Source organism: Triturus cristatus, chromosome 3_1 (genome assembly GCF_964204655.1).
Source record: "Triturus cristatus chromosome 3_1, aTriCri1.1, whole genome shotgun sequence".
NCBI lineage: Eukaryota > Metazoa > Chordata > Amphibia > Caudata > Salamandridae > Triturus > Triturus cristatus.
In genome coordinates, this window is record NC_140583.1 from 307378889 (window position 1) to 307405913 (window position 27025).

At 50.3% G+C, this 27025-nt stretch overlaps 1 protein-coding gene across 5 annotated transcripts in view; it reads left to right on the forward strand.

The window, feature by feature from the left end:
- CSNK1G1 (casein kinase 1 gamma 1) overlaps positions 1-27025 on the forward strand; it is a 584461-nt gene that overhangs the window by 205766 nt on the left and 351670 nt on the right. For 4 of the 5 annotated variants that reach the window (XM_085643991.1, XM_085643993.1, XM_085643989.1 and 1 more), the window contains exon 2: positions 9600-9680. The exons of the other annotated variant lie outside the window; for it this stretch is intronic. The gene's annotated coding sequence lies outside the window, so the exon portion shown is untranslated. The remainder of the gene's footprint in view (positions 1-9599; positions 9681-27025) is intronic. 5 annotated transcript variants of the gene reach the window in all.

Sequence of the window (27025 nt, forward strand, 5' to 3'; positions counted from 1 at the left end):
GTAACAACCCTAAGACATTCCTGGCTTCGGGTGTCCGGATTCCTGCATGAGGTGCAAGCCACCATTATTAACACACCCTTTATCGGAGAGTACCTATTGAAAAACAACAATGGAATTCCAAAGGCCACGGGTGTACTGCAATTCCGCAGGCACCAACGAAGAGGAGCAATTCCATGAGAAGACCAACAGAAAGGAGTAACCCCCAAAGCTCCACACCACAATTCTCCTGCCAGCAGAAAGTAACACCACAAACAGCACTGCAGCAGTGACAGTTTTCCACAGCCAGACCTAAAGCACAGCATGTGAATACAGAAAGTTCTTCAAGCTTCTAAACCACTCCAACAGGTAAGTAACAATTTCACTATCCCATACTCTGTGCAAGCACAAAAACTTGTAATTCGCTATTTCAGGCTATGCACATGAGAAATCCCCTATGGCTCCTTCAGGCACTGTAACATGAATACAATTGAACAATCCTAGATACCTATTGCTCCCTAGCACAAGTTAAGTCTGACAATGGTGCAAGGAAGTGTTCGAGGCATATGAGCTGCAGATCACACACTGAGGATAAGATCGCCATCTGGTGTTGGGCTCGGATGATTGCAGGTTGTTGTTGTCTTCGGAGAAGCCTTTGGTCACGAGGTTGGTGACTCCTCCCCTGGACAACAGTGCGCATGGGCATCCACTCCATCGGCAGATTGTTTTTTTCCGCCATTGGGTTCGGATGAACTTTTTTCCGCTCCAGCAGAAAACTTCCAGCAATCGATTTAACTCTTTGATTTGTATTCCATCGACGTCGACATCAACTCGGACCGGTTCCGGAAGCGGCTGATGGACAGGACACCCTTCAAAAAATGCCCCCAGTGTGGAGCGAAGTTCCCCCACAGTGACCACCACGAGGTTTGCAACCTCTGCCTGTCGCCGGAACACAACGAGTCCACCTGTCCAGCTTGTTCCGCTTTCCGTTCGAAGAAGACCCTCCGGGACCGAAGAGCTCGACGCCATATTATGGCCAAACCAGCTCCAGAACCGGAGGACATCTTTGCTCAAGATGTTCCCGAAGACGACACCGAAGATCTCGAGATCGTGTCCGAAGCCGACGATTCCGATAACCTCATCACTCCAGGGCAGCGTGTGAGTACCACCCCCCCTGCCCCTGCCCCATCCAAAAAAGCAGTGGTCAAGACTCCGCCAGTTGGGCCCAGTCGCGACCGGAAATCCTCTTCAGAAGCCCCGCCCTCGGGCCCGGCTCCGAAGACATCTAAGCCTGTGGGTGGCTCGGGCTCGAGCAAACCTCACCTAATTGTGCCTTTAACACCCTCGGCACCCAAACACTCATTGTTGGCACCGAAACAGGCTCCAAGACCGAAATCTCCTTCGGCACAGAAACGTTCCTCGGCACCGAAGTCTCCACCGGCACCGAAACGTTCTTCAACATCGATGCCTAAAAGTCCATCGGCACCGAAAACTCATTCGGCACCGAAACCTCAATCGGCACCGAAACCTCAGTCGGCACCGAAAAATCAGTCGGCACCGAAAAATCAGTCGGCACCGAAAAATCAGTCGGCACCGAAAAATCAGTCGGCACCGAAAAATCAGTCGGCACCGAAAAATCAGTCGGCACCGAAAAATCAGTCGGCACCGAAAAATCAGTCGGCACCGAAAAATCAGTCGGCACCGAAAAATCAGTCGGCACCGAAAAATCAGTCGGCACCGAAAAATCAGTCGGCACCGAAAAATCAGTCGGCACCGAAAAATCAGTCGGCACCGAAAAATCAGTCGGCACCGAAAAATCAGTCGGCACCGAAAAATCAGTCGGCACCGAAAAATCAGTCGGCACCGAAAAATCAGTCGGCACCGAAAAATCAGTCGGCACCGAAAAATCAGTCGGCACCGAAAAATCAGTCGGCACCGAAAAATCAGTCGGCACCGAAAAATCCATCGGACCCGAAAAAATCATCGGAGCCGAAAACTGCGTCCCCGCCGAAACAAGCTCATAAAGACCCGAAGCGGACGTCACAGACACCACCTTCGGAGCCAGATGATCTTTTTCGACCAGATCCTACTCAGAAGCGGATCTACATCAATCCTAAAACGGGACATGTGACTGCCATCCCATATAAAAAGCGGAAGCTGGACACTACACCTCCCCCAGCTCCCATACGGAAAAAGGACTGTGCTACTTCACCACTTCGTCCTTCCTCTCCTGTTTTACCTCCTAACCCGTCCCCCCCTCCTCCTCCTGCTTCTCCTTTACCTTTACCTTTACCTTTACCATCTCCCTATCATTCACCTCCTCCACAGGATGATAATGATGACTTAGGGGGAGGGGCGGACCCTGATTTATTTGATGATCCTGCTGATCCAAACGACCCTTTTACGTTCCCAGACCCAGCACCCATGGATGACTGGTCTTATCCTATACCTGACATGCCTGACCCCACTACCTACCCTTCCAAGCCCTCCCCTCCTGATGACCACCTAGGGTACGGCCAACTTATAAATAGGGCAGCAACGTTCCACGGCGTTACAATGCACACAGACGCCATTGAAGAGGACTTCCTCCTTGATACCTTTGAGCAGTCACAAAAGACTGTCCACATACTGCCCATGATCAAAGGGGTTATAAAGCATGCTACTGAAGTCTTTAAGGACCCTGTTCGAGCTAGGGTGCTCAACCCACGCATCGAAAAAAAGTACCGACCAGCCCCGCAAGACCCTGCATACATTAAGGCCCAGCTCCCTTTAGACTCCCTAGTCGTATCAAATGCCAGGAAGCGCGCTAACTCTCAGGCAACTGGAGAAACGCCTCCCCCAGACAAGGAGTCTAAGCTTTTAGAAGCCTCGGGCAAACGGGTCGCCGCGCAGGCGGCTAACCATTGGCGTATTGCGAATACCCAGGCCCTGTTAGCCAGGTATGATAGAGCGCATTATGACCAACTTGAGGACCTTATGCAGCATCTGCCTGAACCTTTTAAGTCCCAGGCCTCTGACCTCATCCAAGAAGGCAAATTAATATCTAATGCCTCCATTAAATGCGCCTTAGATGCAGCAGACACTGCTTCTAGAGCGGTCAATACTGGCGTCTTACTCAGACGACATGCCTGGCTCCGTATTTCCGGTTTTAAACCGGAGGTTCAAACCGCAATTCTTGCTCAACCTTTCAACCAAGAGCAGCTATTTGGCCCTGCAGTGGATACTGCATTAGAAAAAATGAAAAAGGATAATGAAACTGCCAAGTCTATGGGAGCACTGCAGTCTCAACAGAACCGGGGTTCCTTTCGTCGCTCCTTTTATAGAGGAGGCTCCAAAAACACATCAACTGAGACCACGTCCACCTTTAAAAATTCTGGACAAACATCCCCCAACAGAGGTTACTTCCGGGGAGGTTATAGGGGAAACAATAACAAAGGTCGAGGACGGGGCAATAACAACAACACCCGCACCTCACCAGCCACCAAACAGTGACTTGCCACCACTCCCCCCAGACCATTCCACTCCGGTCGGGGGACGACTCCAACAATTCCTGCCTGTCTGGACTTCCATCACCACAGACAGGTGGGTAAGACAAATTATCCAGTCTGGCTACTGCCTCGAACTCATACAATCCCCCCCAAACATACCGCCCAAACAACGTCCAATGTCCTCGCATCATCTCTCTCTCCTCAAACAAGAAGTTCAATCCCGGTTACAAAAACATGCGATAGAACCAGTTCCCCTTCAACATCAGGGAAAAGGGGTATATTCTCTATACTTCCTCATTCCCAAAAAGGACAAAACACTAAGGCCCATACTGGATCTCAGACTACTAAACCAGTATATACATTCGGATCATTTTCACATGACCACTCTCCAACAAGTCCTCCCACTTTTACAACAGGGAGACTTCCTCGCCACATTGGACCTCAAGGACGCATACTTTCACATCCCTATGCATCCCGCTCACAGAAAATATCTACGATTTGTGGTAGATGGGCAACACTATCAATTTACAGTTCTCCCATTCGGAGTAACAACAGCACCCAGAGTGTTCACCAAGTGCCTAGCAGTCGTGGCAGCGCATCTCAGAAGACAACAGATCCATGTCTTCCCCTATCTGGACGATTGGCTCATAAAAGCCAATACATACCAAAAATGCGTTCTCCACACTCATCGCACGATTCAAACTCTCCACGATTTGGGATTCACTATCAACTACCCCAAATCCCACCTACAACCTTCCCACTTACATCAGTATCTAGGAGCAACCATAGATACATCCAAAGCCATTGCCTATCCCAGCACAGCCAGGATAGCCAGTATACAAAATCTCATCTCTCAATTTCAAACTCATCCATCTCTTCCAGCAAGAGTGTTCATGCAGCTCCTAGGCATGATGGCGTCGTGCATCTCCATAGTCCCACACGCACGACTTCAAATGCGTCCCTTACAAGAATGCTTAGCACAACAGTGGAACCAAGCTCACGGACAACTTACCGATCTGGTGTTGGTGGACAGTCGCTCACTTCGATCACTGAAATGGTGGAACACCATCAACCTGTCCAAAGGGAGACCGTTCTTAGAGCCTCTTCCACAAGTTGTGCTAACTACAGACGCATCTCTCACGGGGTGGGGAGCCCACCTCCTCCACCATACCACTCAGGGCAGATGGACCAGCCAACAAAAACTGCTCCACATCAACCACCTGGAACTCTTAGCAGTGTTCCTAGCACTAAAATCCTTTCAAATTCACCTAAAGAACAAAACTGTCCTCATACGCACAGACAACATGACGACAATGTATTATATACAGAAACAGGGAGGGACACACTCTCTCCAACTGTCCCAACTGGCACAGCAAATCTGGAGATGGGCAATTCCCCAAAACATCTACCTGTTAGCAGAACATCTCCCAGGGATCCACAATCAAGTGGCCGACCTCCTAAGTCGCCACACACAACAGATCCACGAATGGGAACTACACCCCAAAGTTCTACTCCCCTTCTTCCAAAAGTGGGGACAACCAGACATAGACCTGTTCGCCACCGCCGAAAACACAAAATGCCCAACCTTCGCCGCCAGGTTTCCACACCCACAGTCGAAGGGCAATGCCCTATGGATGAACTGGTCAGGCAGATTTGCGTACGCCTTTCCGCCTCTCCCACTAGTTCCATTTGTGGTACGCAAACTGAAACAACAGTCACTAACACTAATACTAGTGGCTCCCACTTGGGCACGTCAACCGTGGTTCACCACACTTCTGGAACTATCTTTAGTTCCACATCAAAAGCTACGCCTCTCCCCGGATCTATTAACCCAGAACCATGGAGAAATCAGACACCCAGATCCTCAAACACTGAACCTAGCGATCTGGCTCCTGAGGTCCTAGAGTTCGGTTACCTCAATCTCCCTCCAGACTGTATGAATATCATAAAAGAAGCCAGACGACCTACTACTAGAGCGTGTTATGCCGCTAAATGGAAACGATTTGCCATCTACTGCGCTAATAATGACATACACCCATTGGATGCTTCCATCCAAAACATCATTTGCTATTTACTACACTTGCAAAGATGCAACCTAGCGTATTCCTCTATACGATTACACCTAGCAGCCTTGGCAGCCTACTTGCAAAATAGGCAACACCTGTCCCTTTTTAAGGTACCAGCCATCAAAGCGTTTATGGAAGGTCTCAAAAGGATTCTTCCCCCAAGATTGCCACCTGCCCCAGTGTGGAATCTCAATGTGGTTCTAACAAGACTCATGGGCCCCCCATTTGAACCTATGCACAAATGTGAATTGCAATTCCTAACATGGAAGGTAGCCTTCCTTATCGCAATCACTTCCCTGCGCAGAGTAAGTGAAATACAAGCCCTTACACTTGAAGAACCTTTCTTACAACTACACCGTAACAAAGTGGTTCTTAGGACAAACCCTAAATTTCTTCCAAAAGTGATTTCCCCTTTCCACCTTAACCAATCAGTAGAACTACCGGTCTTTTTCCCAAATCCAGACTCGGTAGCTGAAAGGGCCCTACATACCTTAGATGTTAAAAGAGCTTTGCTTTATTACATCGACAGAACAAAACGTTTTAGAAAGACAAAACAACTCTTTGTTGCTTTCGCGCCACCACACAAAGGCAACCCGATCTCCAAATCAGGAATAGCCAGGTGGATAGTTAAATGCATCCAAATATGCTACCTCAAGGCTAAACGTACACTCACAGTTCCCCCTAGGGCGCACTCCACGCGTAAAATAGGGGCTTCTATGGCCTTCTTAGGCAATATTCCCTTAGAAGACATTTGCAAGGCAGCCACATGGTCTACCACGCATACCTTCACTAAACACTATTGTGTTGACGTACAGGCCAAACAACAGGCCTCCGTGGGCCAGGCTGTCCTAAAAACTTTATTTCAAACTGCTGCAACGGATACAGGCGACCACCGCTAAGGGGAGCACTGCTATATAATCTATCCTCAGTGTGTGATCTGCAGCTCATATGCCTCGAACGGAATATGCTACTTACCAGTATGCATCTGTTCTTGGCATGTAGAGCTGCAGAGTCACACACGCCCGCCCGCCTCCCCGGGACCTGTATCTGTTCCAGCATCCGTCTTACTTAGACATTACACATGGACATCCTTTCTTTCTTTTCTATATACTCCATCTTTTCCCAACATGGCGAAAAACAATCTGCCGATGGAGTGGATGCCCATGCGCACTGTTGTCCAGGGGAGGAGTCACCAACCTCGTGACCAAAGGCTTCTCCGAAGACAACAACAACCTGCAATCATCCGAGCCCAACACCAGATGGCGATCTTATCCTCAGTGTGTGACTCTGCAGCTCTACATGCCAAGAACAGATGCATACTGGTAAGTAGCATATTCCATCCTGCTACAATGTAAATTTCTGCTACTGATGGACCTGTATTATGAATTCAATCTAGTGTAGGGAACTAAGCAGTTATTTTTTTGTAAAACCCCCCCCCCCCCACAAGAGCAAGCTCCTAAAGTAAGTGACTCCGCACATCAACCGTCCAACACACCACCAGTGGAAGGCAGCGTTAGGGGACTCTCTTTAGGAATGGAGGAAAGTCATGTCAGACAAATGGATACTCAACATCAGCCAGCACAGCTATTGCATAGAACTTATGAAAATGTCTCTAGGCGTAAAGCAAATGAAAAGATCACACACACGAAGAAAGAAATGTTGTATCTGCAACACTAAATGGAAGAGCTCCTGCAAAAACAGGCCTCCAACGAATGTCAGCAGGGGAAGTCATCCACTTGTTTTCTGGTACAAAAGCCAGACTCATCACTGTCTAATTCTGGATCTTTGCTTCCTAAACAAATTCTTAAAGACTCTAAAATTCAAAACACCACTTGAGGTGGTCATCCCGCAGTAGCGGGATTAGAATTATTTGTCAGCAGTATACCTAAAAGATGCTTATTGGCATGTTTCCTTGAACCACGAACACCAAAATGTTCCTATGCTACGTCGTGAACGAAGTTCCTTATCATTTCAGGGTGCTCCCTTTCAGCATCAAATTAGCACCAATTTTGCTTACAAAATGCTGAGCAGCTTACTTGAGAAGGATGTGCAGATGAGCTGTAGAGGAGACTGCTTCCAAAAAAAGTGGGTCTCTAAGGCAAGATGCTGTCACTGTGTGCCACTTGAGGGCAGGGCCTCACTATCTTACACTGTTGAGCTGATATGGTGGCCATCAAGCAAAATGTAGTTTTTTCCACCCCCCAAGTCGAATGCAGCCTATTTTGTTGCTGATTTTGATGCACTTTCTTCATGCTTAATCCTCAAGTGAGTGTATATAGCTCTACTTTTTTTTTTAAACTGCCCACAGTTGTGATTTATGCATCCGATTGTGCCTAACTTACTTCTCATCCATATCTCTCAAAATTCTCAGATTTGACCTCTGTGACACTGGTCCTTGTTGCTTTTCTCAAGGGTTGTTACAGGATGACATTAAACCGTGCAGTACCACAGACGACCTCTTACGTCTGGAAAGCTGAATATCTCGACCTTCCACTAAGGTGGTTCTCCTTACTACGATTACGCTTCTTCCAGTCATTCTGCCTCCACCTCAAAGTCTCTACCTGTTCACTATTGCCTATCACCCCACATTTAGGACGCTTCAGTTATTTCTAATCTGTTCTTGAAAACTGCCCATGGGAGCTAGGGGAGGAAAGGTTGGAGTTCGGGAAGACGCTCGTGTAGTGAGGGCAAAAACTGAGCAGGAAAGTATGGGCTGCAGTGCAGTATCTGTCCTGAGAAATAAACCGACTTGATAGGCTTGATATGTTAGGATCTCAGTAAAATAATACCTCTTCTGTATTGTCCCCTCCTTCCAACTTGTATGCATAATGTATTGTTTTGGGCCTTTTTGACTTTTATTTTGTAAATGTTCTCTGTTTAATTAACATTTGCATGAAAATGTGATTTGTCCAAATGTATGAAAGCATTTTGTTAAATGACTACATTAAGCACATGCAGTATAATTCCATGAGTGCAGTACTTTGTGTTTTTATTTTTTTACATTGCATGGCTAGGTTTTGTTAGCAAGTTTAAATTGTGCCCAAGGTCTTAATGAATCTTCATATGTTAACACAAATGGCGAGTTTCGGTAGGGAGTTGAACATGACAGCCGCGTGTAGCCTCTGTTTATGACTGTATGGTGGTCGGACACCCCACACTTGCAGGCATCCAGGTTGGGCACTAGCTCCGCTTGTTACTCTATCTTCTACATAGAGCTTGAATACTTGGCAGGATTTCCAGGGTGGTTCTTTTTTAGTCGCAAAAGGCCAACTCTTCCAGCAGAGAAGCTTCCTATTTTATGATATTAATGTTGCGTTTTAAGTTGAGCACCTAGTAAAGTGACATTTCAAGGTATGCATTTGGTTTCACCTTTAGTAAGATCGTACATGTTCACCTCTTATTCATGCTATGAATTTCGTGGTTGTCCTTGATCATGTGTTTATATCGTCGTGAAAAGGAGGTACCCCGTTTATCCCCCTCCCACTTAAAAATTACATCTCAGCCTTGAATGTCCCAGCATAATACTGTAACACTGCAAGAACAAGTGAATTCTTTAATGACCTATATTTTGACCAGATGGTCATGGCGATTAAGGTTCACTTCCACTGGTTATGTCCGAGATTTCATACTGCGTTTTGTAGTGGAGAAAGCACCTGCCGGGCTGTAGGGCCCTTATAATGTAATTGCTTAGCCAGAAACCAAGGATTGCAAGGGGATACTTGTGTGCTTTTTTTTTTTTAGCATTTGATGAAAAGTAGTGAGTTACGCATGTGAAATTGCTGTTGCTTAAACAATCAGTACCTAATGAAATCAGTAAAGCAAACCTGTTCTGAAGAATTTGTTTGAGTTCAACTTGGAGTACCTCGCGGCCATAATTCTCAGCTTTATGTACTTGACTGCCCCAAGTAGTACCCGCACAAGAAAAAAATTACATTTGGTGACAATACTGTCATTTTTTTCTGGTCTCCCTCAAATTGTTCACTTCTCACACGAGTTCACTTCCCACTAGTTTTTACCCGAAGTCATGACATTAATGCATTGCATTAATTGCAGCATGTTTATGTTGCAGGTGGTGTACATCTACTCCTCCATGGACATCTGACTGGTCAGAGCCTCATATCCAAAGGATGCCAAAGATGACTTCCAGCTGGTAAAGTCCTTTTGTTTCTACCTTGTATTTCTGAATAAAGCTGAGCCGTCACTGGTCGTCACCCATTGCCTGCCAGTATCAGACATGCAGATGCTTCCCATCACTGTCTTTACCAAAGTTTCACCTCAGCGTGAAGTTTCAGAGGTAACTTCAGAGAACCTCTGCGTTGATAGTGTCCTGTGTGCAGATGGTACATTTGCTCGGAATGTGATTGCACAGACAGTTCTGTCAGTGCTGGAACTAGTAAAGCAACAACTAGTCCTTGCTGTTGCTCATCACTTACTCTCTGAGGAAAAGGAATGATCTACAATTACCTCTTTTTTAAAGTCTTTGTCAACTTTATTTTACTGCATGTGAAGTGGCCCATGTGGTGGACTCCCTCGGAGCATAGTTGGCACCCTTCACATATTAAGTTTGCTCTCTAGAGCAAATCTAGGAGGAATGGAGCGCTTTACAGAGGAACAATTATTGTAGCTGTTGCAGCTTGCCCATGAGGTGCTGCGTATAGGCTAACATTTTGTCTGCACATCCCTGTGTACAGTTTAAAGTAGATTTCTGAAATACTGATGGGATGTGGAGATGAGATATGTATTTGTTACTGTTCGGCAGTTTTATACATTAAACTTATTTTAATTTTGCTTGTGCAATTTAATTCATGGTGAGACAAAGTGACTTGTCCAGTGTCACATCGTTTTTGTTAAGTGCTAAAGCTGACATTAGAGCCCTGGTCTCCGAGATAGTTAGGATGAACCAGTACTACTTAATTGCTTATGGATATTTAAAAAGAAAATGCTGGCTTGCTGTGGACAAAGCCAATCACATCAACTTTTTAAAACTAAGGATGATTTTGTCATTTGAATAATTGTTTTACAAGTAGAAGTGTTTGGATCTACACTGATTACAAACACTGTGATCATTATTTTTTTAATCAACAAAGGAAATAGCACTTGTTCACCACGACTCATGCAAGCTCACAATTTTGTGCTCTGAAGTTAGCCCTTTGGATTGATAATGACAATGCCTCCCTGCTGGTGCAGTTGGATTTAACCTCACTATTTTAGAACTGCCATTTTTAGAAAGGAGACATTTCTCTGCACTTACTGCTCTATGTGCCTGGCAACCTGTCAAATACACGTCTGGGTGACAGCTACATTTGTGCATTCCCTCTGGACAGCCACAACACAGGACACACAACTGCATCAGCATTCATCTGCATTCTGATGGGTGTTGCAGGGCTGGGAGGGATGGGTAGACACTCCACTTGAATAGGTATTGACTGCCCTGCCTACACACAGTACTTCTAACCCCCCACAAATAGCGTGGTAGTCAGGACTGGGTCAAAAGGGATCCTTGTGCACTTCAAAGGGCTCCTTTGAAGTCACCCCCTACATCATAAACACTTTTCGGTATAAGTACTGGAGCTCTGACGCCCCTAAAATGAGACACCGCATGGGACTTGTAAACACACTGCTGCCTCTACATGTGCACATTACCAGAAGGACTGCTGTGCTGCCAGGAGGGACTGCCAGTTTGCTAACCGCTTTGCTTTGTTAGCTTGCTGCGTGCTGTGCTCCAGGAGGGGCTGCCTCTCTGTGACCTGCCTTGTGTACTGGCCTGCTGCCTGCTACCTCTTTGCTGTGTTAACTACTTGGGTCCTCCAAGTGCTTGTTGGCTTGCCTCCTGTTTACGAAGTCTCAGCCATAAAATTCACCTGACCGCCAGATAGTGTCTCTTTTTTTTTTTTTTTTGAAAAACGTTTTTATTGGCATTTATACGGAAAGACATACACAGGCACAGGTGGTAACGCCATCAGCACAGAGATTTACATAGCAAGCGCGCTCAGTCGTAGCCTTCTGGACCTCACAGTCTTGTGGGCACCCAGGCCACCCAGCCCTATCCTGAGTAGGGCCACCGGTGTGTGTTCCCGGGAGCAGCCATTGTGCGTGTCCTACCGGAGCGCGGCCTGATCTCTGCGCCGCAGGGGCGCCGCGCAGTGTGTTTGGACCCTTGTGCGTAGTGTCGCGAAGGCGAGAGAAATGCAGCCAGTGGATAACTATGAACGAACTGGGGGCAAGGAACCAGGGGGTTGGGAAGGGTGCACTATGTCGGCTATCAGGAATGCTTGTAGCTATGCGCTCGAGAGCTGGACCAGCGTGAGAGAGCAAGGACAGAAAAGGGGGGGGGGGAGCCAGGGGGGGGCGGACGCCGGGAGGGGGGAGCGCGCCGGGGGGGCCGGGGCACCAGCCGCAGCCTATGAGGGGTCCGGTGGCAGAGCATGCGGCACCTGCCACTGCGAGGCCCCGGGCGTTTGGACTGCCCGCGCCGCTCCCCGGGAGGGCTCTGCGGTCGCTGGCGCCCCCAGGGGATCTATCGGTTGAGTACTCGCTGCAGCCGCTGTTTCCTGCGTGAAGGAGTGCAATAACATGGCCCAGGGCATGGAGATCGGGTGTTTGCGCATCCCTCGGGCCTCCTCCGTTCTAAGTGCGGTTTCCTCCGCCTTGCCCCATTTCTTGACCGCCCCCACCCATGCCGCCGCCGGGGGCCCCCCCGGCGACTTCCAGTGCATACCGATGCATCGCTTAGCAAGGAGCAACATTAAGAAAGCGAACCTCCGTTCCACTTTCTGCGACTTGTGACGGTCATGAATCCCCAGCGCACACGCCTCCCATGTGTCAAGGTCTCGGAACCCCGTGACCACTTGTTGGGCAGTGTGAATTGTGTGCCAGTAACTGTGTAGTGTCGGACAGTCCCAGAACATGTGCTTGAACGAGGCCGCGGGCTCCAGACATCTAGGGCAGCAGAACGCCCCGTCAGGGTAATATTTCTGCAGCTTTTCAGGTGTTAGGTACGCCCGGTGCAGAACATGCAGCTGTATATTTTTAAAACGGTAATTGCGGGACACTTTTTTGGTGTATTCGAGGGCCCTAGCCCACTCCCTGTCGTGTAGGGGCCGCTGGAAATCATCCTCCCAGTGGTCCCGGAGGGTCGCTAACGTAGGACTCCGCAGGGCTCTCACCGCTTTGTATATCCACGTGACGAGATGGCGGCCGGGACCCATCTGCAGTATCGCGTGAATGACCGGGTGTGTGGGGGGCTCCGCCTCCATCCTTCCCCACTGCCTGTGGCAGTCCGTGAGAAGCTGCCGGTGCCGGAGGAACTGTCCCCTGGGCAGCTCGAAGTCTCCCGCCAGCGCCTCGAAGGATTGCAAACTGTCACCGGAGAACAGCATTCCCACCTCCGTTATCCCATGTGCCGTCCACGCCCGCAACATTTGTTCCGTGTAGTATGCCCGGCCCCTAGGGAGCCCCACCAACGGCAGCAGCGGGGAGTACAGGGGGGTGTCCCGGTGAAGGCGATGAACTCGCGCCAAGCAGGCGCGCGCCGTCATGACCTGAAGGGGCCGGGATACTGGCGGTGCTGCACCCGGCAGCAGCATGCGGTGGACGGCCGGGGTCGGGATCCGCCCCGCTTCCGTGATCAACTCCTCCTGAGCTCGGCCCGCCGTCCAACGCGACACCCACTGCAATTGGGCGGCAAGGAAATACGCCTCGAACGAGGGAGCCGCTAACCCGCCCTGATCCAGGGGCAGTTGCAGTTTCGCCAGGGCTATCCGCCGGCGACCGCTGCCCCAAATAAGGGTCCCGAGCAGAGTATCCAGCTCCCGGAACAGGGATCGCGGAGGAACCACCGGAAGATTGGAGAAGAGGTACAGCAGGCGCGGGACCAGGATCATTTTAGCCACGGCTATCCTTCCCGGCACTGCCAGGTGGAGACCCTTCCAGAAATGGACCTGGGAGCGGATGGTGCCCATCAGCGCACGGTAATTCCCCTCATATATATCCTGCGGTGTGTGGTACAGCTTAACTCCGAGGTAGCGGACCGCCTGGGGACTCCACGAGACTTCAACGTCTCCCATTCGTATCGGTCCCTGGGGCACAGCCTGTGTCAAGGGGTAGACAGTGGACTTGGCCCAGTTCACCCTGAGGCCCGTCACCTCTGCAAAGTCATGCAGGATACGCGATATCGGGGTCAAATCAATCGTGATGTCCCGGACGTATATGAGTACGTCATCGGCGTACATCGATACTGCATGGGTAGAATTGCCGATCGGGATGCCCCATTCCCCGCTCTCCTCGCGCAGCATGATCGCCAGCGGCTCCATCGCCAAGGCGAAGAGGAGGGGAGAGAGGGGACACCCCTGTCTGGTCCCGCGCTGGATCGGGAAGGAGGCCGAAATGAGAGGGCCTATGCGCGCTCTGGAGCTGGGCAAGGAGTAACTGAGCCGGGTGTAAGCTAACAGTTTGGGTCCAACGCCCATGCGCAGGAGGACCTGAAACAGGTAGGCCCAGGAAAGCGTGTCAAACGCTTTTTCAAGGTCAAGCACCAGACACGCCGCCCGGGGGAACCGCTCCCGCACCTGGTCCTGCACATGGAACAACCGCCGTATGTTAGAAGAGGTGTGTCTGCCGGGCACGAATCCACACTGATCCGGGTGAACCAGCCGTGGGAGGACCGTGGCGTACCTGTCAGCCAGGGCCTTCCCAAAGATTTTGTAATCCGCCGACAACAGAGTGATAGGTCGGTAGGAGCCTAGCTGGTGCGGGTCCCTATCTGGCTTAAGGAGGGACACTATGACGGACTCGCGCATGGAACGAGGCAGGACTCCCGCGTCTACAGCCGCTCGGAGCTGCAACTCAAGTTGCGGGACCAACTGTGTCGCGAACGTCTGGTAAAAGTCTAGGGGGAAGCCATCGAGGCCGGGGGCCTTATGGGTGGCTAATGCCTTCATGGCGTGGCGAAGTTCGGCCGCCCTGATAGGGCGATCGAGGTCCTGGCGCGTATCGCGATCAATGCGGGGGAGCCGAATACGGTCCAGGAAGGCCGCCGGGGTCGCAGCCGACGCCACGAGACAGGGGCTTGTGTATAAGCGCATGTAGTGCTCTTGGAAGGCCTGAAGTATCTGCCCCTGCGAATGCACCAGGGTGCTCCGGACGTCATGGATGGCCGTGATGGTCGGGAGGCGCGCGTCCTGTCTTATGAGCCACGCCAGCAGGGCACCCGCCCTGTCGCCCTCTGTGTGGGCCCTAGCAGCGTAGGCCGCGAAATTAAACCGGCGCATGCTTGCCAACGCCTCGGCGTATGCAGTCTCGGCGCTAGCCTGCGCGGCCGGCGTGAACCTGGCCGGATCCGTCTCTTTAGTGAGTGCGGCCAGTGCCTCCTCTGTCCGCAGAATGTCGCCCTCGAGGACCCGCCGGACCCCCGTAATATGTCGGATGCAATTGCCACGCATCACAACCTTAAAGGCATCCCACTCCGACGCTCGGGTACTAGCTGTGCCGGCGTTCTCCCGGAAATAATGACCGATGTGGTCCGCCAAGGTCTGGCGGAAGACCGGGTCTTCAAGGCTGTCCCGAGGTAAGCGCCACGTGGGGACAGGGGGATGTGGCGGGCGCCACTGCAGCGTGATTGTGTGGGCGTCATGGTCCGATATAGTTCTACCCAGGTAGTCAGCGTCCAGAACGGTGGAAAGGACGGCGGGGGAACAGAGGAAACAGTCCAAGCGCACTCTGAGGTTGTGCGGACGGGAGTAAAAGGAGTATAGCTTAGTGGTGGGGTTCCGAGCCCGCCAAGCATCCGCCAAGGACCAATGGTGCAGCCAGGCCGTGAACCGTTTGGCTTGTGTGACGATGGGGGAAGCGGGGGGGGGCGGATGGGAGCGATCCAAGGTGGTGTCTTGCACGCAATTATAATCGCCCCCCAGGATCCACGGCACCTGCGCGTATGCGCTTAAGGGGGTGGATAGCGCGTCCCAAAATTTGGACTGGTCCACGTTCGGCCCATAAATGCTTCCCAGTAAGAGCGTCTGGCCGTCTAATCGACCAAGTAAGAGGACATAACGACCCTCCGGATCTATTACGTGCGATATCTCCTGAAAAGGAACCCCCGGTCGCACCCATATGAGGGCACCGCGGGCGAATGCAGAGTAAGTCGTAGCATACAAAGTCCCACGCCAACGCCTGCGCAGTTTCGCCACCTCCCCCGCCGCAAGGTGGGTCTCCTGCAGGAGCGCAATGTGTGCCTGGTGCCGCTTGATGTATGCGTATGCAGAGTATCGCTTGCGCGCCGTGTGCATGCCTCGCACGTTCAGTGTGAGGAGTGTGATTTTACCGGCTTGTGCCATCAGTGCATGTGGCTAACGCGCTTCGCAGGGCCGGTCAGTTGGGACCCCCAGAGGCCCCCCGGCGCCCATCCCCGCGCCCCCCCCCGTGGGTCCCGCCCTGCATCGTGGGAGCGCAGCAGTGCATGGGAATGGACATAGTGCAAAAGGTGTACGTGAGGAGGGAGAGGTAAACTATGGTGAGGCGAACGGAACTTGCCCCAACTTGGAGGACCTATCGCCAAGCGCGGTACGTCCAAACTGACTCCCGGGTTGTATGGGAGCATGAACCTAGTAGGAAGGGGGGAGTTCGGCGGCGCCTGCAGCGGGCTCTACGGGTGGGCTGTGTACGATATCTAGGATGAGCCACTTGGGGAATATGGGCGCTGCTGAGGAGGGATAGTTCCCAGGGCGGCGGGGAGAGCGCTACTAGCGCCGGGCCAATAGTAACAGGAAGCGGGGGAAACGGTGGCCCAGGTTGCGAATGTGTGTCCCCTTGTCCATAGTCACTCATATCAGATCGTCGGCCGTTTGCGGGGTGACTGAAGGCAGGGCCCCGGAGTCAATCCCGGACTGTGTCGCCTCACTGTCCTCTTCCTCCTCTGATGTGAAGACATGGGGGGCCCGCTCCAGGTCCGTCGCCGGGGAGGCCGGACGTAGGCCCTCCACCGCTTTGATGGCCTGTCGCCTTTCCAGGACGATCTGCTCCAAGTCCGGTGACCCCAAGGTGCGCGACGGCCCCCCGGGGGTACCCTGGCGGCCCCGTCTACGCGAGCGCTGCCTCCTCCGGCCCCCCGCAGGCGCTCGCTGTTCATTAGGGCGCCCGTTCCTCCGGGCCCCCGTACAGTTCTGGTCCGCCCAGTCGTGTGCCTCCTCCGGCGTTATAAAAAGTGAGTGACCCCGCCATGGATGATCTTCAGCCGGGCTGGGAATAGGAGAGAGTACTGTATGTTTTCTGCTCTAAGGCGCCGTTTCACCTCCAGGAAGGACGCCCGCTGGCGCTGGACTGCCCGTGAGTAGTCGGGGAAGATCATAACCGTGTTGTTTTCAATGCGTAAGGGGCCCGCCTGTCGGGCTGCTGGCAGTACGGCATCCCGGTCCCTGAAGTGGAGGAATTTGGCCAGCAGCGGGCGAGGTGGGGCTCCCGGCTGCGGCCTGCGAGCTGGCACGCGGTGCGCCCGCTCGACAGAGAAGTAGGCCGTTCGGTCCTCGCCCGAGGTGAACGACTTAGTCCAAGCTTCCACGTACTCCACCGCATCTGCCCGTTCAATTCCCTCCGGCAGCCCAATGACGCGGATGTTGCAGCGTCGAGACCGCCCCTCCAGGTCGTCAACACGCTCCTCCATGGCGGACATGCGACTCAACAAGGTACGCATCGAGTCCTGGTGGGTGTCCACCATAGGCTGGAGGTCGGCGACCGCTTTGGCGTTGTCCGTGACTTTATCCGCCAGCTTACGGTGATCGTCGCGGAGAAGATTGACGTCCGTAGTGAGGGTGCCCAGCTGCTGCTCCAGCGAGAGTCGCGACTGTTCGATCGCCGCCAGGACCTGATCCAACTTGATCGACAAGGACGGGTCCGCGACCAACCCTGCGGCCGCCGGGGCCCCTCCCCGAGTACCGGACGGGCCCCCCGACGCCGCTCCGGATGCTGGCACCACCGCCCTGGACTTGCCCATGATGGCGACTGGCGAGGCTATCGTAGGCGCGGATCAGGCGCGAAATCCAGGCTAGTTGAGACCGGGGCCAGTCCCGGTGCTCCGTCGTCACCCCCCCGCCGGGCCTCTTCGCTGGCGGAGCAGGTGTCACCCCTGGCGCAGACTCCCGTCGTCCTGCCCCCGCGGCCTGCGCCTTCCACTGCGCGTCCTTCAGACCAGGCCCGGGGCCTCCTCCAGACCAGTAGTGCGCCGTCCAGGTGACCAGGCCACCGTCGGTGCCTCACAAGTCCCACGCCTGTTGCCCCGCACCTCAGGTCGATCCCAGGGGAGCGTCGCCGGTGGATCGAAGTCCGGGCAGCACCTCCGGGTCCCAGGGGCCGACGCGCACCCCACAGTCGCTCTGCTTCGCCGCTCCACTCACTCCGCCGGGCCGCCACTCACCGCCATCTTGAAGTCAGGCAGACGCTCTCGTTGGTGATATCCGAGGCTCCTTTCCCGCAGAAGTCGTCCCCCCTGGGGGGTCGCCGCCTCCAGCTCCGCACACCGCCGGCACCTTCGTCTTGGGGCCTGGTCCGCGGGGGCCGCCCACACCCGCGGTGGACCGTAATGGCGGCGCTCCTCTCCAGCCGGTGTCAGCGGCCGTGCCGCTCCCCCGCCAAACTGCTCCTCCACACCGTGCCCAGCTCCGTCACTCCGGGCGAACCTCGCCTGAGGTAGCCAGCTGGTGTCCCCGTTCTGGGATCGCTGGCCGTCAGTAGCCGCGGCGGAGCCGGTTGGGCGCCATTTTGCGGTCGGCTCCTCCACGCTCGGGCAGCTCCCGCTGCGATCGCCGGCCCCCGGGAGCCGATCCGCTACCGGAACCTCAGCGCCGAACTCTCCACGCCGCCGGGCAACTATAGGAACACATGGGTCGCCCCCAGGCTCCACGGGAACAGGCGAGGTGAAAGCCCGATCCCGGAGCCTCAGCAAGACGCGTCCGTCTCGGTGGCCATCTTAGCCACGCCCCCCGCCAGATAGTGTCTCTACAGTGGTTGAGAGTTCTTCTCTGACCTGCATCTACTGACTACGAGGACTCATCGATCAGTTTTGCCAGCCAGCAGCTGAACTCTTGCCGATTGAATTGCTGTCACTCTCATAGTGGCTGCTGCGCCTTTCAGCATGGCTCCACTACAACATGTTGCCCTAGTAACAAGGGGTGTGTCCCGAAGTATGAGGCTCATCAACCATCTCTGCACACTCGAGCCTCATGCCAGGTTATCTCCAGCATCTCTGATGGGACTTGCAAAGGCACAGGTAGACAAAGGAACAGGGGGGCTTTCTGACAGGGGACATGAAACTTCAGACGCAACATCACACAGACTTTGACTCCAGGAAAAGAAAAAAGTGCACAATACTAGGAAACAAAAAAATTGAATCAGTGATGGCATGCTTCTATTAAAGGCTAGAAATTAGAAACACTAGTTCCCCGAAACACTGCACTACACAGACTCTGGCTAGCGCCAACCTACCTTGTTTGGAAGGCTACAAAATCCCCCATCTATACATTATTTTTTTTCTTTGATTTTCAACAAACCATCATACAGTTATACAGGATTGCTTTTGACTTTGGCAGGTTCTTAGAAAAGAGATATCAAGTATATGAATAGTCAAGCTGACAAAATACATGTTCAATCATCCACATAAGTTCTTAACATTTGTCAGACAATAACAATATGGTCAAAGAATTCAAAATCCTTTTTCAAAGAAAAAACTGTTAAATTAACACAACTTAAAAGAAAATAGAGAAGCGTTTGAGAGAGTATCTGTCTGTGCCATGTTGTATAGTTAATCTGCTGACATCATTAGTATGTGTGTGATACTGGAAATTTAAGTGCGTCTGCGTGAGCCAGTTCAGGTCAATTGGAGTAGTTTAAACCCCTACTCTGCACAATAATGCATTATATATTAGACAGTTTTGTAAAGGATACATAAGCGCCTAAATATCTTACAATAACAACTCTCCCTCATGCGTGTGTCATCAAAGCTTATTCAATTGGGATATGTAGAGCACTTCTAATCAGCTGTGAGGGTATCCAGATGCTAGGTTCTTGCTGGGGTCAGTCGAAGAGCCATTTCTTGAGTCCCTTTCTGAATTCCGTGAGCGAGTGAGCTGTTTGGAGGTGGAGGAGATCATTTCCGGACTTGGTGGGGTCGTAGAAGGATCTTCCTCCACTGTGGCTTCGGCAGATGCAGGAGGTGTGGGTGAGGGAGGCGGAGCATAGGTGTTTGGAGGGTTTGCGAAGGTTCATGCGTTGGTTGATGTATGCAGGTCTTTGGTCATGGAGGGCTTTGTAGGAATGTGTCAGCATTTTGAATTCGCATCTTTTCTGGATGGGGAGACAGTGAAGGTTCCTGAAGTGGGGGTGCTGTAGGTTCTCTGGGGAGGTTGAGGAGGAGTCGGGCAGCTGAGCTCTGTATCATCTAGAGTCTCTTCAGGAGTGGGGATTCTTGTATAAAGTGCACTACAGTTTCCTGCCGGCTGGTGATTAGGGCTTGAGTGATAGTTTTTCTGGTGTCGGCAGTGAGCCATTTTAAGATCTTTCGGAGCATGCGAAGTGTGGAAGCAGTTGGAGGAAACTGCATTGATTTGGCTATTGCTGGTGACTTTGCTGTCCATGATGATGCCACAGTTGTTGGCGTGGTCTGTCGGTGAGGGTCCAAGTTCGGAAGGCTGCCAGGTGTTGTTCCTGAAGATCAATACTTCCGTCTTGTCTGTGTTGAGCTCCAGTCAGTTTGTATTCATCCACTCTGACTGTCGTCATGCAGTTGTGGAAGTTAGTCCGTGTGGTGGAGGGGTCTTCTGAGAGCAGGAGCATGAGTTAGGTGTCATCTGTTTAGGATATGATGTTGATCCAGTGGGTTCTGACAATGTTGGCCAGGGGCGTCGTGTATGTGTTGTACCGTGTGGGGCTTAGGGAGGATCCATGAGGAACGCCGCAGATGATGCTCATGGGTTTCGAGGTGAAGGGAGTTAGGTGGATTCTCTGGGTTCGTCCTGTGAGGAAGGATGCGATCCATTTGTGGGTCTCTCCATGAATCCCGATGTGGCGGAGTGTATTGAGGAGTGTGGTGGGATTAGGTGTGGAATGCTGCTGAGAGGTTAAGGGCTGCTCTTTCTCCCTAGTCAAGGATGATTCTGATGTCATCTGTGGCAGCAATTTTGGCAGTCTCTGTGCTGTGGTGGGCGCATAATCTATTGGGAGATGTCCAGCAGGCTGTTTCTGTCCAAATGTTCGGCGAGTTGATAGCTTTCTCAATGACTTTTGCGGGGAAGGGGAGTAGAGAGATGGGGCGGTAGTTCTTGAGTTTCTAATGGTAGGCGGATGGTTTCCTGAAGAGGGGAGTCTGCCCTATGCATGTTTCTATCCTTCTGGGAAGACTGCCATGGTGATGGATAAGTTGAGAATGGAGGTGAGTTTGCAGCTGATTTCCTTGCTCCCGAGGTTGAAGTCTTGTTGGGGGCAGGGGCCTGTGGGTGCTCTGGAGTGGATGGAGTTTGATTGCTTCGGTACTCTGAGTGATGAACTGTTCCCATATCAAAATGATCTGTGCTGTAGTCCCAAGTTCTCACATCCCACATGCATGTCTCTCTCTACTTGGGCAACACCTGCATTCCATCCCATGGCAATCTTGCATTTGGCTAAACTCGATGCAAAATCAAGGAATTTAAGTCTGTTTATTCTTACCAGCTCTATGCAATTTACACAGAGAACAGAGCTTGGGAGTCACTGGTAGACCCACACCTATAAGGTAAATATTAACAAGAAGACCTGTGTACAAAAATGCAGTATTATCCCACAGTTCCAGACCATTCGATAAAAATTAGCTTGAGAGGCCCCCAGCGCAAACAAACCGCAGCAGCACCATGGTATATCCTGGCAATTCTGGCTGGAGCAGAATTGGTTGGATGCAAATATCTTGCGTGTATTTGAGTTGCTATTAAATATCTTTATGTATTCTAACATACATGCTTAGTCTGCATGCGATATTCCTTTGTGGAGATTAGTTTGCCTTTGCTGCTTAAACTTTGTAATAATTAAATTAAAGGCCGGTAGTAGCATGGGGTTAAGCATAGACGGGGCTCTCCTTTACTCCTATGATTCAGAAGTTACATAAATACATCATTTTATGGACACTCAGCAGCCCCCAGATCGCTTTAGTGGAACTTCAAATGTAAAATTCCCAGTCAACCAAATCCCTCTGGCAGCTCTTTGAAGGAACAAAGCGACCCATCCGTATACAGCTCTCGGACAGTCTTTTCATCTAAGCCTCTAGCCTCACTCTCACTGTAGTGAAAGACTCCATCCCTCAGCCTCAGGAGAATCTATAAGGGTAACAGGGAATAGTATTGTCTTCAGAATCTTTGAGGCCCTGGGCCAAACATACTTTGGGGCCCCCATTCAGAACAACCTTGAATTGTATTGCCTATTTTCTGCCAATTCAAGTCTGCATGAAGGAAGCAGTGTATGATGAATGCCAAAGTGAGATTGCGTGATAGAAAGATCACATAATCAGGGGGCCCCAGGGAAGGTATGGGCCCTGGGCAATTGCCCACTTTGCCCATGCCTTAAAACGTCTCTGCCCGGGGAGTATGTTATCTGCGAGCCCATGCGGTGCAAGTATTTTTTCCAGCACCATCTGGCCACATGCAGGGCACGAGGATACTTTGAGATCATCTTCAGCTAACCCATCAACAGTTCCACAGTGGACTGCCCCTGGAAGCAATAGCACATTTTGAAAGACTCTGTACACACAGCCTCATCTATCCGACACATGGGCCATAGCGGCTACTCCGAGAGGTAAGCTTCATAATTGGGTGTGCCCATGTAACCTGCAGCCAGTGGGCGAATAACCTTTGTCAGAGCCAACCCATGCCTATCACAGCCCCATATCTGTGTACCGAATAGTGAGTGCAGTTTTCTATAAAACTCAACCAGAATCTGGGCGGGAGTGGTGGGGTTACTGCAAAATAGTAAAACATCCGAGGCGGTACCAACATTTTCGCTATCTCGAATTAGCCCATCAGTGAAAGCTCTAGTCCTGTTGGTCATGGCATCAATTGCCTTACCGCCGATAAGGCACTTCCCAGCTTACCTCGTGAATCATTGCTAGTTATCACAATATATACAGACTTCCAAGAGCTTAAACAAATCAGGCTATCACTGAAGTTCACAACCCAGCTTAGTCTGTCCATCCAAAGGAGGTTCGCGCCATAAGGGAAAAAGGTTTTCACTTCCCCAATTCCTTTTTCAAGCCAGAGACTTGCGCAAAATCTGTCAGCACCCACATAATTTCTGGCATGCATATAGGGTAGGGATGCCTATGAACAACAATGCATTGTCTGCATAGAGGGAGATAAAATATGCCTCTCATTGAGGTGTCTTGAGCTTTAGTGTGCAGCCTAATGGTTAAAGGCTCCATTGCCATTGAAAATAACACCAGATATAAACCCACCCCTGCCTTTTGCTTCTGTAGACTAGGCACCGTTCAGATACTATCCAGCAAGTAGGACCCTGCAATAGTGGCAACGTGTACAAGAGACTGATCTAATTCAAAGTTCCTTCACTTTAACCCAAACCTTGAGTTGAGAGGGCCACAGGACAGTATTAAATGCCTTTTCACCATTTAGTACCAAGTCGATCGCATGATGGAGGCGGCAAAGATTTAATTGGGTATTTAACCCAGGAATAAACCTGTTCTGATCAAAGTGCACCGCTGCCCAATCAAACGCACCGATCTATTTGCCAATACTATCCCAAGTATCTTATTTTCTACAATAAGCAACGAGATTGGACTATACTAATGGCTCTTAATGCTACATTTTTATTTGAAGGTTGGAGCTTTTCAAAATGTAGTTTTATTTCTGAAAGGCAAAGTGATACGCAAGTCTTTTTTGCTAAGGGTGTATGCTCTTTTTCACCGCATACCAGTGTTGCTTCAGTTGAGCCCATTAATTAACTATACTAGATTCTGCCTGCTGTCTTTGCACTGCTCCTATGAGAATCCAGGTAAGAATATGAAGTTATTTTAGCTTCCATTTTCCAATTTCTTCTTCACATTTTAAAACTTTTAACCCTCAACGTTCGCTTAATATTAATATGTACTTTGCTAATCTGCTAACATTAGGTAACTTTCTAAACCGTTGCGGGAACTCTGAGTAGGTGTTGCGGAACACAGGTCAAGAACCACTGGTCTATATGATTTCATATCCAGTAGATCCTTCAATAACGACACAGCAAGGAGTCCCTTGTGGACAGCACCAACAAGCCTTTACCAAAGACTTCCTTGGCAGTTTTGCTTTGTATTTAGCAAAGAATTTGAATAATCGTTCATCTAATCCAAGTGTTTTACCCAAAAGCCAAATGGCGTATAGCTTTCTCAAACTCCTTCGTAGAAAGCGACTTTCTAAGCTCCACCGCCTGCTCGTATGATAGTTTCAGCAAGGAAATCAGTTCCAGGTGCTTGCCCGCTTTTGTTAAATCCACTGGGGATGGCAAGGAATGGAGCCCTTAGGGCAATAAGCAGAGTTGATTTGTTTCTGATTATGAACTTGGTTTTCCTTGACTCTGATTGTATAGCACATAGTGACTTCCGATTAATATATTGCCTGATCAGCCATGCCAACAGTCTACCGGATCTATCACCCTCATGATGACTCTTGACGCATGCACTCTATAATCCATTCTTAGTATTCACACCAGGTCTGCTTATTTTACCTGTCTGTCCACAACAGTGCCATAGCTAACACAGGTTAGGTGGAGGGCTCATCCAAATCCCACTGTGAAACACCACAGAGACAATCTACTTACTTGTTTGACATCCACATGTCAAGTTTGGGATTGTGTGCATGCCTCCTCCTAGCGAGACAAACCTGTAAGGATAACGCCTTCCAAACCACTCGCTATACTACTTAAAACCTCCATAACATAATTTGAGACATACATGATGGCAGCATCATTACCACAGAAACTACTATGGTATTCACTGGGTCCCGCAGCAATACACTTTAATGCTTGCATTTCTTAAATGTACTTGCGTACCCTGAGCTGATCTTCACCGAGACTCTCAGCGGGTAAATGAATATTGATGGTACTTAAGGACCACCAGGCTTGTGTAGTACATTCTCCTGCCTAGTGTATGTTGTTGACTTTATTAATTTCAGCCTGGTTGATGGGCTGCAAATCATACAGTGCGTCACCCGAAATGGACGAAATCTCAAAATCCCTGGTGATTTACCCAAACAGTGTTTTGTCCTCTTCTCCATCTGTAACCATTCAGCATGTTTACATGTTTGAGCAGGAGAAGCCAGGACTGTCTAGCAGTTGGATACGGTGTCATTTTGCTAAATACAGGCTAGGTCCATGACTGCCAGTATGAACTTCAAGAGAGTGAGGGGGCGGTCTTGCAAGTTCTGAGACCCAGCAGTAATTAAAACTGGACTGGCCTTTATTCATATACTTAAGGCAAATAAATGATGACATTCTTAGCAATTACTGTAACAAGCATTTACAATGCAATAGGTCTCGAAATAGCTAGATTTTGAACTTTGGCATTGTAAATAGCAATGCATATTATAATATTAAAAGGCATTGTCATTTACAATACCAATAGGTCAAAGTTTGGCAAAAGCGAGACCTATTGTATTTCAGAGCGCGGTGTCCGTGAAGCGGGTGCCGCCCTCACCATTCAAGTTTAAAAAAATTGTAAGAAAGCGCGTTGTCCCAGAAGCAGACACTGCATTCATCTTAAAAGTGATTAAAAGGTTTTTTTAAAACAGCTACTCCATTCGACCAGGAGTGCTGTGGAGGCAGGGGACAGCCACTTTTAAAGTTAGAGCGGCATAGCACTCCATACGAAAAGTGGCCGCCACTGCAAATATAAGAAGCTGCCGCCATTGTCCCCATTAGTCAAATAAAATAGTGCTCACTGACTTATAACGCAGACCGTGTTACAAGTCAAGAAAAAGATCCAGTCGTTATGGGAGATAACAAATGTAGACAAGGCGGTACCAAGAACTAACAAGCCAATTTACGAATCAGAAGCCAGCATTTATGAAGGATAATTACACAAGCCAATAACAGGTATAGGTGGAGAGTGGGCGAGGCTTCAAGTGCATTCTCCAATACAGCATGCCTCGCAGAGCAGCACAGCCGTGCTGCCTCTAGGCTCAACCTAATAAACCTATAAGGAGATCCATGTTGGCAATGCAGCCACTGTTTAAATTTCACGTGTTTTACTTTCTTACTTTCTCTGAGTGTCTGCTTTTTTCCAGACGATGTACTAATCAGGTTTTTTCATGCAGCAGTGACTTGTTTGGTGCATTCGGTGAACAGGGTCGTAATGAGGTGTCTCAGTGAGTTCTAGTTGTGAGTGTTCATGACGAAGCACCTTTATGGGTCTGAGGCACAAGGTATTGGGAGTTCCTTACAGTAACTGACGCTGTCCTTAAGATCAGCATCCAATGGTTGGCCTCTCTGTATAGCTCCCACAGTAATGTTCACATATGTGCTAATTTTGATCCCGTGGAGATGTGTTTGAATGAGGAAAACAGCTGTTGAAACATTGACAGTGCCAGACGAAAAGAAAATGCTGTGCTTAAGGGAGGATGGTGATGTGGAGGAGATGACAAGAAGCCCTTGAAAAGTCAGTGATGAAGAGAAAGTAGAGGACACGTGGCGTGAGCTATGCAGATTAAATTAAATGAAATCCAGTATTTGTTAAGCGCGAACAATTACCCAAGGGTGTCTAGGCGCTGGGGGCCGTCGGGATGATTAAGCGAGCTATTGCCTAGAGTCGGGAAACGGCCACTACAACGCGGCCGTTTCAACGCTTGACCTTAACCACTCATGCATAACAACGCATGCGTGGTTACCACGTATAGCCTTTACCACGCATTCCTTTACTACGAGATACGTAGTAAAGGAATGTGTAATAAAGGCTTAAACGTAAAAAAAGGGGGCTGGGGGGGGGTCTCCCTCCCACCCCCCCCCCAAGAAAAAATAAAGCGTGTTAAAAAAAGGGGGTTTGGGGGGTATCCCCCCCAAAAATTCACCTGTTTCTGTAGGCAATCGGCGTCGTTAAGAGGAAACTGAAAGACATTTCCACTTCCTCTTTACGACGTGCGACGCACCACCGAAGAGCCTGAAGAAAAGAGGACGTGGAGAGGTAAGGGGGATTTAATTCAAAAATAATAAAGGAATGAGAGAGTGATGTAGTGCAGGGGATATTTAATAGAAGGGTTTGTGGGTTGGGGCAGAAGGTCGCACAAGGGTACAGGGAAGGGGTGATATATATACTTTTTTTAAAAAGAGAGCAGGAGGGGGGAGGGCACAGAGGAGCAGTGAAAGGAATAAGGGTAGGGATCAGAACACCTATACCAAGAAAATGCCATTACCACGCATCGTTTTACAATGTAAAGGTATGCGTGGTAAAAGACATTTTCGTGGTAAAGGTTATGCGTAGCAATGGCATTCGCGTTGTAACGCATGCATTGT